Raw genomic sequence first — 13,468 nt, forward strand, 5'->3', positions numbered from 1 at the left:
TTAATTACTGCATGATACTAGAAAAGTATGCATTAACATGACACGCTATACACATTACTAGGAGTTCTCTTTTTCCACAGGTATATTTGTAGGATGGTGACATCCTCAGACTTGACAAAGGTTAATTTACCACTTTTAAGGTCTCTTACTACTCTCCTAAAAGGTTGCTCTTTCCCAAGGAGATCACACACACACAGTTGCCCAGTGCAGGATTCAAAGCCCTACCTAAATACTTCATGATACTACAGAAGCACACATTAACACAACGTGCTATACACATTACTGGGAACTATTCTTTCAACAGGTATATTTGTAGGATAGTGACATCATCAGACTATACGAAGTGGGTTACATTAGGTGACATTATATGGGCTACATTGAAGGAATGTCTAAACACTTTGGGCATGTGATCATCAAAGGTGAGTTTACTATCTACCTGTGTCCCCAGGGCCATAATGACTTTCTCCGTACATGCTGGTTTACCACCTATGTGGTAATTTGTGTGAACTTTGTTTTACCCAAAGGGGATGACTATGCATTCTTTGCCATTCAGCTTTAAGGCATTGTTTTGACACCAGGTATCTGTCTCTGTAAGACACTTCTGGAGAATGTCTGTGTCACCAGTACAGTCAATTATGGACCACAGTTACCATTCATCTGCAAACCTGTTCAATCATACACCTGCCGTGCTTCCCTGTACCTCTGAGCAGTATCTACTGAGCAGGTGGGGTCCCAGGACCAAGACCTGTGTGATGCCATTTGTGACTGGCTTAGAGTTGGACATGGCACCCACAACTATGAACATGTGTGTTTGATCTGTGAGCCACTTGGCCACCCATCCTGTGACATAGCTGTTAATGTTCAAGCTGGTACACTTGTCCATGATGACAGAGTGGTGAATGGTGTAGTAAGCCCTTAGTGAGTCCAGGTGGGCTGTGTGGACTACTTTTACCTCCATCTATGTTCATGGTAATGGTTTTAAATAACTCAACTAGGTTTGGGAGCCAGGCTCTGCCTTTAACAAGGCGAAGTTGTATAGAGTCCAGTGTCTGAAGATCTCCAATGTCTCAGTGTATGTGTTCCATGACAATTGGCTCAATAGCTCTGTAGACCCGGCTGAGTAGACATATTGGGCAATGGTTTCCAGGTTCTGTTTTGGCACACCCTTTGTGGAGCTGGATGAATGTTAGTGTATGCCATTCTTTGGGTACATAGCCTGTGGTACGGTTGAGTCTGGACAGTGAATGTAGGTGAGTGTGTAGTTCCTTATGGGCCTAATGTAAGATGCAGCCTGGGACAACATACAGTCACATTGATGCTATGTTCTTAGCTTTGGTGAGGGCTGTCTTTACCTGCATGTCCATGACGTCAGGGTCTCTGCATCCTTCTATGATGGATACAGGCCCTTTTCGGGGTGATGGGGGAGAGTTTACACTGAACTTGACCCCCTGGATGTGGGCAATGAAAGTTGGTTTGGTGTATTTCATTTCTTTTTTCAGTAGGTGACAGCATATATGGAAGTTGACACCTACATATCTGGTATAGCTACCAAAGGCTTTGTGGTTGTTATTCTTACATTCCTTGGCTATTTGTCTTTAGAAACCATCATTGGATTATTTTATGAGCGATCATTGTTTCTTCCTGATAATGATCAGTGATGCCTTTCCTTTAGTGAAGTTGGATCTATCATGTGTTCATTTCCTCCTTCTCTTGTCTAGCTTATTTATGGATAACAAACACCTGCTTGTTGTCCTGTTTTTGGAGGAGTGCATCTTGGTTTTTATTTGTGATATCTCATTCGATGCATCCCTGTAGATGCTCATAGGATGCACTTGTAAATGTTTCTGCAGATTGCATACCATTATCATTATCACTATTTTGCTCAGTGACATCAAGTTCCCTGCTACAGTGAACCAGCCCAACCTCAGCCCTGTGAAAGGAAGACAGGAAACACACTTTACGACCTGTACATGATTTTCAGAACACATGCACACATGCACACATGCACACAAATACACTCCTCACTAAAGCAGACACACACACACACACACACACACACACACACACACACACACACACACACACACACACACACCACCAGCAATCCAGAACATACTCAATAGCGGTTGATGGTGGGGTACAGTATCACAAGCCAAACAGTCATATCACACGTGTCAGCATGCAGGATGTGTGTTGCTCAACAGCATGCAGTGTGAGTGAAGACAGCCCCTGCTAATAACAGTATACATGGCTCTGATGCATGTGTGTTGTTGTTCAGTGATTGGCCTCACCCTGGAACGCAATGTGTACATGGACACTACATTGCTATGCAAGTATTGAAAGCTTTGCGATGTCCTGTGCACCATCACTCACAGGTATACATACCATGGCTGGATGTGTATCTGTGTGTCACATAGATATCCATTTCTGATTAGAGCATTTGTGTCTTTAGCAGATAATTGTGGACACAGGTTTAGCACATGCATGCTATGTATACACACAGGATGAGTGGTGCATGTATACCTGATGGAATACCATTGCTCAACATAGCCATTGTACAGTGGTTATGGTGAGTGTAGGACATATTGTGGACATGCCAGTGCCAGCCATGACATGGCATGCTACAACACAACTGCAACATTAAACATCACACATACCCAATGTTTGTCATGTGACCTATACACTCCATAGCATTACAAGACATATATGTGTCAGTTTGTACAAATGGTGATTCCTATACATATTGTGTATAGGTGCATATGTTTGCACACACACACCATTGAGGTGCATAGCAATGAATGCGATGTGTAGTACTGTGGTTACTGTAACTGGATGGGGTGTAGTACCATGAGCCATTATCATGCAGCATCATGTGGTCACTCAAGGCTACTAATGTGTGCCAGACCGGCACCTAGCATGCTGTTCCTGGACTGCAGTACCATGGCTACATTCACCATTTCACAGCCAGTTGTTACATGGGTTTGTAAGGTGCCCAATAGGGAGCATTGCCTAAAATGAATGTTTTAATTGTTGCAGAGTGTCGCACAGCCCCATGATAGGCCTCTACCCCTCAGGTATATTATGTTTGCTGTGTGGATGACATTTGGGATACTGGAGTGTGACCTTACAGCGGATGTCTGAATATGCCATGTGTAGCATATTAACATGTACTGCGTATGACAATGTTCTGTATGTTGCGTGCATGTGTATCGACTCTGCCTATCCAATGTCCACTACAGTTTTGCCACAATTGTGTGGGATGCTCTCTGTATTGCATGTGTTTGAGGCAGCTACTCACATCACTGGGATGTGCATAGTCTCACAGTAAACATGCACAGCATGCATTATGCGTAGGTGTGTTACGTGTACATGGCATACACCTCAACTATGACATGCACATATATTATAGCAATAACCCACACCTGGGTGTGGGTAATGCTGGATTTACCCATGGTTGGCATGGTTTGGTCCCGAGGCCCGAGACCAAACAAAGCCAACTGTGGGTAAATCCAGCATTACCCACACCCAGAAGTGGTTATTGCTATTACATGACATTATTTAAGAAAATAAACTATTACTTTTCTTAAATAATGGCATAGTATAATGCCTGTTTACTGCCCTTCCGCAGATGTCTGGCATCCGCGGCAGTTCTGATGTACTGCGTGCCTGTGCAGTACATCAGAGCTGTGGGCAAAAGCAAGCAAGGAGATGTCCGTTGTTTATTTTAAAACTGTCTCGCTATGTTAAACCCATTTAACATAGCGAAACAGTAAAAAAAGCAACGGAGATCTTGCTTTCTCTGTTGCTTTTAAAACCTGTCTGCTATGTTAAATGGGTTTAGCATAGCGAGACAGCTTAAAATAAGCAACGGAGATCTCCGCTTATTTTAAAGCTGTCTCGCTATGTTAAACCCATTTAACATAGCGAGATAGAAGTACTAATGGAAAAAGTCCGGCACGGACCTTTTTCCATTAGTATAACTCGATTTACAATGTGCACGCTGGCCAATCAGCGTGCACGTTTTGGGGGGGTCATGGTATAATTTGCAATATTAAATGTAGAACACACTCACCAGCATGAGTCTGCTGCCTTGCTGTCACACCAGAGAGACCTACAAGGATATGAGACAGTTTGTCAGTGGTAACAACTGTGGCATTGCTACTGTGGGTTTGCAATCTTACAGTAATACAGCGGTTGACAGTCACAGGCTTACAGATTATGTTCCAAATTATCAGTATTGCACAACACCAGGCTCCACATTTTTTAACTACACAGTACACATCTCACATATGCATGATCTACCAATAGAGGTAACAGTAGTCTACAGATATGCCATGATACATGTTTGCTGTTGTTGTTGTTGGCCAGGAGCCACCAGGCTGAGGAGCAGCTCCTCCACTCTGGTGAGGGGGGATGGATGGCTACCCCACCACCTGAGGCAAGCTGTTGTCTACAGACATCAGACGCACGCTGCCGGACATGTCTAATTAAATCACTGCAGTGATGGCGTACCTGCTCATATGTCCGGTTATGCATGCCTATGTCATTTACCCGATGGACAACATCTTGCCACAGTGCATTCCGCTCATGCTGATCCTGGTCACCTCTGGATAGGTGGTATTCAACACAGTCTAGCTGTGGTATTGTGAGACGGTCTGCATAGGGCATCTGTTTGAGGCCGGTATTACTCTTTGTGAGGTATGTCTGTGGCCTTTCCAGTTGCTGTAGATGTCTTGTGAGGTACATACCATATGGGGCATTGTACTCTATAATGGGTTTTATGTGTGATGAGTAGAGGGGAACACTGACCTATATTTCCCTGAATGACACACCTTTTGTGATGAGGTGTGCCACGTAGACAGATTACATGACTAGTGTGGCACTGTGATTATCAAAGGGGAGACAACTGTCCACCTGTGTCCCATGGTCTCTTATCACACTTTTGGTATTAAGTAGACTACCACCTATGTGGTAGTTCATGGATACAGAGTTTTTGCCAGAAGGGATGCCAATGCAGTTTCAACATTGAGCTTGAGTCCATGGCCTTGTCACCAGGCATCTGTCGCAGTAAATATGACCCTGTCTCTCTCTCTCTCTCTATATATATATATATATATATATATATATACACATACATATAAACATCCATTGGTGCACATATAGATATACATATAGGCACATATACAGTCCATCTTTCATGGTGGGAATATCAATTATACGAAGGTTGTGAGGTATACAGTTATCTAATAATTTTGCACAGTGTTGTGCGGAATGCATTGAAGGTGTTCTCAGCCCATGTAGCTTTAGCAGGCCTCACTGGCGGCAACACTGCAAACCTGACAAATCATACCCACAGCGTTTAACCACCACATGTCATTCATGGTGGGAATATCAATTATACGAAGGTTGTGAGGTATACAGTTATCTAATAATATTGCACAGTGTTGTGCGGAATGCATTGAAGGTGTTCTCAGCCCATGTAGCTTTAGCAGGCCTCACTGGCGGCAACACTGCAAACCTGACAAATCATACCCACAGCGTTTAACCACCACATGTCATATATCAGCACTGTATGCTGTCTTGATTGCCACACACTACAACCTACATAGAAATACGCACATAACAACCTTCACCAACATATATATGTCCACCCTTCACAAACAGTTGCAGTATGTCCCTTGCTCTATGCACATGTACAGATGCTAATATATCTGACACAGGCAGATCTCTGCATATGTGTGTGCCATACACACACAAGGTCCACACTGTTGTAAGTCTGTGGACCTCACGGCTGACCTGTTGGTCCTTGCTGCAACATGAACAGGTGTCACATGTGAGCACACAGTAATATTAGAGGGTGTATATATAGCTGCAAATGCTAGATTAGCATACTAGCCTGGTACAGCAGTTGCCAATGCTAAACTACACGTTAATATGACTATCATGCATTTGTTACACTGTCACATCCATGTTTATATAGCTGTATGCTCTACTCCCCCAAACAGACATTGTACACACTACTGTACAGAACACAGATAACATGGATCAGATGTTTGCCATTTAATGCTGAGCTACATATGTCACAGTCATATCCCACTGCACACAGCTACACACTGATTTCTCCATGGCAGTAGTTATGCAGGGCATCTCTGCATAGATACGTACTACTGCCACATATGGATGATTCAAAGTATGTAAAGTACTCTTCAAAAACATCTACTACATGCCAGTAAATACATATCTGTTACATACCATTCCTTTGTATGTGTTTGTATTTTTCAGTTCTGTGTGTCTTTTTTTTTATTATTTTTTTTTTCTGTTGATGTTGCTGTTGATGTAGATATCGGTGTCTGTCTGTCTGTCTGTGTCTGTGTGTCTCTCTCTCTCTCTCTCGCTCTCTCTCTCTCTCTCACTCTCTCCGTAGCTGCAATGAAATGATTGCATGTGTGGACAGCAAGTACAGCCTGCTTTTATAGGTATCTGCACATGTGCATGTGATGGCCTCTGTACCAACTGGTGGCCACCATTTGGTAATTGCATGCAGCCTTCTGTGTGATAATTGCAGTACTCACTGTCATAGCAACCCAATGCTATAAATTGCTAGGTCAGGTAGGCATAGCCCTTATAGCTTTCCAAATTGGGGCCCATGCTTGTTTGCTGTGGACACCATTGTGTAAGTCAGAAGGTTGGTATACTTCTTATATCTGAAGCTAGGGGTGTAGCCAGTGATTTGAATGCTGTACTCAGACCTGAATATTGCCACTTCCAGCACACAGTTGTCAGTGTAGAATTGTACTCACCCCTACAAATGCTAACACAAGATACATGGGAGTATGTAGTTTCTTTTCTACTTATACAATTAGCTGCCATACATACATAGTTATTGAGATGTACTCATTTGGCACATGAACTGTTTGTGAACTGTTATACTGTGAATATTAATGTACTCACATCTGCACAGTTTATGCATTTTTATTGTTGACATTAGCACAGGATGCTCAAGAAAACTGGACAATTCCAGTACTGAGTATGCCTACCTACATCCTTGCTGGACCCTGAACACACAGGTATTTTGTACGTTTGGGTGGGGATTATCCTGCTATGATACTGTGTGGGGGTTGTAAAGTGCTGCTGTAACATTATTTACTGCTAGAATGGCTGGTTCTGTTATCACAGCCATGTAATGCAATTCCACAACAACTGCTGGTAAAGTTGCACAGAACAGGTTTTGTGTTATAGCATTCCTATCTTTCCTTTACATTCACTCATTCTGATGCATGATATATCCATTTCACCAGCAACCTGCTGTATATCCACTGTGGCTTAGTGGTACTTCTTGCAGTCTAGTGTGTCCAGGGTCTGGGGTTCAAGACTGACAGAGGTGTTTTATGTTGCTGCTGAGCAGAACAAGGGCCCTCACATGCAGGGTGACTAAGGCACTTTTAAGCATTTGTAAGAGGGTTTGCACGAAGCTTAGCAATACTTAGCTAAGCGCACACAAGTGCACACTCATGAAAACCTGCTAACTACTGCTTAAAAGTGCTTACTCCCACTAACCCCTGCGCTCATTACTTTAAAAGAAAAGAAAATGGGGAGATAGGAAAGTGATAAAAAAGGGGCACAAAGAGGGAAAGACAGTAGGTAAAACAGCTCGGGATGTGCAGGACAGGTGTAGGAAAGGTCCATAGCTGCCCATTTCTTTAACAGCAACCGCTGTGCATATACTAGAAATTTAGAGGGAAATTTGAAACCTTCCACTCCTGAGAGAGTGGTGAGGACAACAAAGTATGTTGTACTGCCAATTAAATATCAGTTTATGTGTCCAGCGGACATGTGTGCAAAATGGGCAGCTATGTATGGGGCGTAATTTTTTTTGTGAGCAGTTTGCCCTTTTTTTTTTTCAGGTGAGAGTGGAATGTGGGGTAGGGGAAGTAGGTATAGTTGGGGAGGTAGGTTGGGGAAGTAAACAGACAAGACAAACAAGACGCATACAGGGATGGAATATGACACATGTTGTGGGTGAACACCATTGACGGGGAAGGATGTTTGGAAATCGCAAGCCCATGAGCCCACAGATAGCAACAGTGGAACTGAGATCCCCACCCATGGGCAGTCACCACTGCATCTTCACAGCCCAGGGGATGGCTGTGCTTGGGGCGGCGTAGGAGGGGCAGGATCACCCGTGATTTGCACCACACGTGCCTCAAGCTGGCGTAGAGGATCAGCGACTGAATGCTCGATCTCCCTACACACCACAGCCCGGACCATTCGGAGGGTGATATGTGGCCCTCCCCTGGCCATGCTTGCATGGGGGGGACAAGCCCCATCCCCTGCAGTGCTTTCACCCGAAGGTGGCACAGGGCCAATGGAGGAAGAGGTCCTGGGCTGGGCACCAGACATGCTCGTGCCAGGTGCCATCGCCAGCTGAGGTGGGACAGGTCGGTCATCTGGGACTGGCCTTCCCATACGTTCTATGTTTAAGAGGATTTAATGACAATATGGGGTGGTAACAGCCAACAGCATTCCAAATTAGTTGTAACAGCATGCAATAGTATTCCCCTTAACCCAACACACCAGAGTTCCAACAGTTGAACAGCAAGCATAACACATGCATATATAGAACAACAGTGGACATTCCAACAGCATGCAGGATTGATTGGTGACAACAGGCCACCAATACTGTGGTATTTGAACAGGGCACATGCATCAAAGTAAATGCAGATATTTATAAACCAATAGGACATATGTCCCAAAAAAGTTTTTGAGATTAGACATACCCATTGAGGTGTGGAATTGCATTGTTTATGCACATACAGTAGGGTGTAAAAAGATACATCCATTAACAACTTATGTGTACTTATAGTTTACACTGACTGCAGGTATATATCCCCTACATGTATTGTTACACTAGGCAATGCCCGATAAATTGTGAAATTGGTTTGCTAGTTCCTTATATACCTGACCTGTATCTGATATACAATCTTTCCAGGATGCAGATGTTACTGCTACATATAGAATCATAGGTTCATAGGTTCATACTAGGCTATCTGCCCTAGGGCATTTATAAGCCTAGCCAGAGTGTGTTTGGCTTTCGCCACCCTTTTTAGATTAATTTTGCTATGCCCTTTTTCGAGGTTAGTATACTGTGCCTCTGTCTAACAGTGACACAGAAGTGATACCCAGGGTAAACCTACGATCTCCCATCCACTCATCAAGATTCCGCTTGAAGAGAGTCAATGAGGGACTCTGCCTAACCTGGACTGGGATTTTATTCCAGAGTGAAGGGAGCCTCTGGGTTATGAATCTGTCCCTCCAGCATGTCCTATTTATTTCAGTGCTGAGGTTCAAGTCTCTCGAGCACGTAGCTCGATGGGATTTGGATTTTCTGATGTGCAGCATGTCCATTAATTCTGGGTTGGACATGGCTTTATATGTCAGGCACAGACTGCCTCTGAGCAAGCGGTATGCCACTGAGTAGAGCTGGAGTTTCTTTAACCAGGCAGCATATGGCATCTGTTTGATCTCTTTGATCCTCTTGGTGAGGTACTTTTGGGGTCTTTCCAGTTGCTGCAGGTGTCTGGTAAGTTACATCCCAAAAGGGGCATTGTACTGATTTATGGGCCTGATGAGGGATGAGTAAAGAGGCACGATGACCTCCCCTGATCTAGATGTGAATCCCTTCATGATTAGGTGGGCTATATAAAATGTTTTTCTAACCACTTTGGCCACATGGTTGTCAAATGAGAGATTGCTATCAACTTGGGTCCCCAGGTCCCTAATTACTTCTTCTGTACTTAATGGATTACCACCTATGTGGTAATTTGTGGGCACTTTGTTTTTGCCAAAGGGGATGACTATACACTTTTTGGCGTTTAGCTTGAGGCCATGGCTCTGGCACCAGTTGTCTGTTTCTATGAGGCCGTTTTGCAGGATGCTTGTGTCAGCTGGAGAGTCAATTATGGCACCCAGTTTGCAGTTATCTGCGAACTTGGTCAGCCAAAGTCCTTCCGTGTTGGCCTGTACCTCTGAGTAATATATACCGAACAAGAGAGGTTCCAGGACTGAGCCTTGTGGGATGCCACTTGTAACTGGTTTGGAGTCTGACATGGCTCCAGCAATTATAACCATGTGGGTTCTGTCCTTGAGGCAGTTTGCAACCCATCTAGTGACATAGGGGTTTATATGTAAGCTGGTGAGTTTATCTTTAATGCCCAAGTGGGGTATTGTATCGAAGGCTTTTGCGAGGTCCAGGTAGGCTTTGTGTACCACCTTCCCCTCGTCAATGGCCTTGGTGACGGTTTTAAAGAAATCAACCAGGTTTAAGAGGCAGGATCTGCCCTTAACAAAGCTGAACTGGGTAGGATCCAGTGTCTGTAGGTCCCCAATATCTTTATTTATGAGGTCCATGATGATCCTTTCCATAGCTTTGCAGACCAAGCTAGTCAGGCTTATGGCGCGATAGTTTCCAGGATCTGTTGAGGCACCACCTTTGTGGAGAGGGACTACTTTTGCTGCACGCCACTCTTTGGGTACATATCCTGTAGTAAGGCTGAGATTGAGCAGTAGTTTTATGTTTGGGTTTAGCTCTTCTTGGAGTTCATGTAGAACGCAGCCCGGGACACCGTCTGGTCTCATTGATGCTTTGTTTTTTGCTTTGGAGAGGGCGGCTCTTACCTGAGCATCTGAGATGTCAGGGGGGCAGCACTCTGCTGGGATAGATACTTGCCCTTTTGGTGGGGAGGAGGGAGTTTGCACTGAACCTGTCAGTTAGGATTTTGGCAATGTCTGTGGGTTTGGTGTATTTTTTGTCATTATGGACTAATTCTAAGCATATCTGGGAATTCCCACCCAGGTTCCTAACATAACTAAAGAAAGCCTTGTGATTATCCTTAGTGTCCTGTGCAATTTTTCTCTCGAAGCTGACCTTAGACGATTTTATGAGTGCCCGTAGTTTTTTGCTAATACTGATCAGAGATGCCTTCCCTTTTTGGAATTTTGCTGTATCATGTAGTAGCTTCCTCCTTCTATTGAATAGTTTGTTTATGGCTGGGGTCCACCACACAGGACGTCTGCCTTTGGAGGATAGGGTCTTGGTTTTATTTGGGATTGCATGATCCATGCATTCCTGAAGGTGTTCATAGAATGCGTTTATAAAGGATCCTGCGGTCTTGGCCGTATTTTCCACAGGCCCAGGGGCTTTGAAGGATTCCACCTAGGTTTTGAGGAGTGTGAAATTTGCTTTAGAGAAGTTTTTCACTGTGGTTTTCTGGGCAGGGGGTGGGGTCGGGATGTGAATATCCAGTGAGATTAGTTTATGGTCTGATCTTACCTGTGAGGGTTACACTTCTGGTCTGGAGCATAGAGTCCCCATGTCGGTGAATCAGGTCCAGTATGTGTATATTTTATTTATATTTATATATCTACATATCTGGATGTGTTCAGGTGACATTATCAGTTATATTTTGACAGCCCCCTACATTTCTAGCAGCACATTGGCATTTCTGGGGAACACAATAACAAGCTACTCATGTGCCAGATTTACCTATACATGCCAGCCAGGAACAAACAGTTGAGGACTGTATATATGCTTAACAGCTACTGGCACTCCCTTCATCTACTTTATATGGGCCTACCCAAGTGTGGGTTGACAGCACTTAATACAACAGTACTATTTCTATAATACAAGTGTACAACAACATTTCGAAGAAAGTGACACGGACACACTCCAGGAATTATACCTTTATTAATTACATTATACACTTTTCTAGAGGCTCTCTCACTTATTTTATATAACAGTACATGCAGATAAATTATTCAGGACTTATTATACCTTTATTAATGGGTTACAACACTCTTTTTCAGGCTCTCTCACTTATTTTACATAACAGTACATGCTGAGAAGTTATTCAAGACTTATTATACCTTTATTATTGGGCTACAACACTTTTTTTCAGGCTCTCTCATTTATTTTATATAATAATACATGTAGAATAATTACTAACCTGCCTGGTGGTGCAGCCTTAGCAGCCTATCTGCATAGGCTTGCTGATTCGTAGCACGGACACCTGCAACTGTGAAGTAAATTAAGTGATATTGAGACATATACCTATCAATGCTATCGACTACAATAGCAATTCTTACATACTTCATTCCATGGCTACCTACTCAATAGTGGGGCATTTTGCATCCCACGGGCCTCCTGTATCCACTGGTTCAGCTGGTTCTCCTTGTGTCTCTTCAGGTCTGAGTAGTGGTGTCTGACCTGCTCACCAGTCCGAGGGATGCCTGTGGCACTAGTGAGATCATGTGTGAGACGGTTCCAGGCTTCCGCTTTGTATTCAGTGCCCTGGAACTGTCCCTGAAGGAGTCTGGCATCATGATTATGGACGAGGAGCCAAACCATCACTTTTGACTCCTCAATGCCCCACCGTTGCGCTCGAAAGCAAGAACCCTCTCCAACATAAGCCATGCTGCCTGCAGATGGGAGCTACAACCAGTTATGGCAAGTATTCTCACCTATGGATCTTAAATATGCCTCATTTCCTGCACTTATTTGTGACTGTCCAGTTTTGAAAAATCTCAGCTGAAAGCACACCTGCTTAGCACTTGGTAAACTTTCATTAATAATTATGTGTGTGTTGACAGTGCATGAATATCAAAAACTGTCATGGCTTAGTGGTTCAGTACTGTGATTATGGTGCACAGTATCCCGGGTTAGAGGCCTGTCATTGCTTTTTATTTTACTACTGGCCAGACCTGCTAGGAGGTGTGGCTGTGTTTAGCTGACTTTGCTCAACTTTGCCCAACATTGCTCTACATTGCTCGACGTTGCCCGATGTTGCCCGATGTTGCACTAGTTAGCGCGGTGCGCAGCTACACACAAACATGCTTTGTTTGTGCTAGTTGGCACGATGCGCAGCTCCGCGCAAAGCCATTGCGCTAGTTAAAGCAGTGCTAAGCTATGAGCAATTATACTTAAATGTGCTTAATACTGGTAAACTTTGCTTAGCAGTGCTTCACACTGCTTAAGATATGTTACTTATGCATTCATCAGTATGCATAACCAATTCACCTTCTTATATATATAAAAAATATCGTTCACTACTACAAAGGCAATTTCAATGCTTTTTTCTAAATTTTAAAAAATAAATGTCAGGAATTATTTTTCTATACAGATTTCCTACAGAAAATAGAAAGGGGAGTGGAAGGACTCGAACCGGGACTGCCTCCTCTTTGTGCAAAGGCTCTACCACTATGCTATTACTATCTGGCTTAATTTGCATATAAGTTTCTTATTATCCTCTTTGATGTCTAAACTGCTAACTGTAGCTAAGCAATGGGCAAACCCACACAAACACGTGCAAATATGGGCAGCTATTTTGGGAATAATAAAAAAATAAATAAGAGGTTTACATTTTATAATTATACAGGGGTTTAGAATGTGGGGGAGTGTAGTGTTGTGTCTGTA

The sequence above is a fragment of the Protopterus annectens genome, chromosome 4.part1 (assembly GCF_019279795.1).
Source record: "Protopterus annectens isolate FY-2018-M chromosome 4.part1, PAN1.0, whole genome shotgun sequence".
NCBI classification, from domain to species: Eukaryota; Metazoa; Chordata; order Ceratodontiformes; family Protopteridae; genus Protopterus; species Protopterus annectens.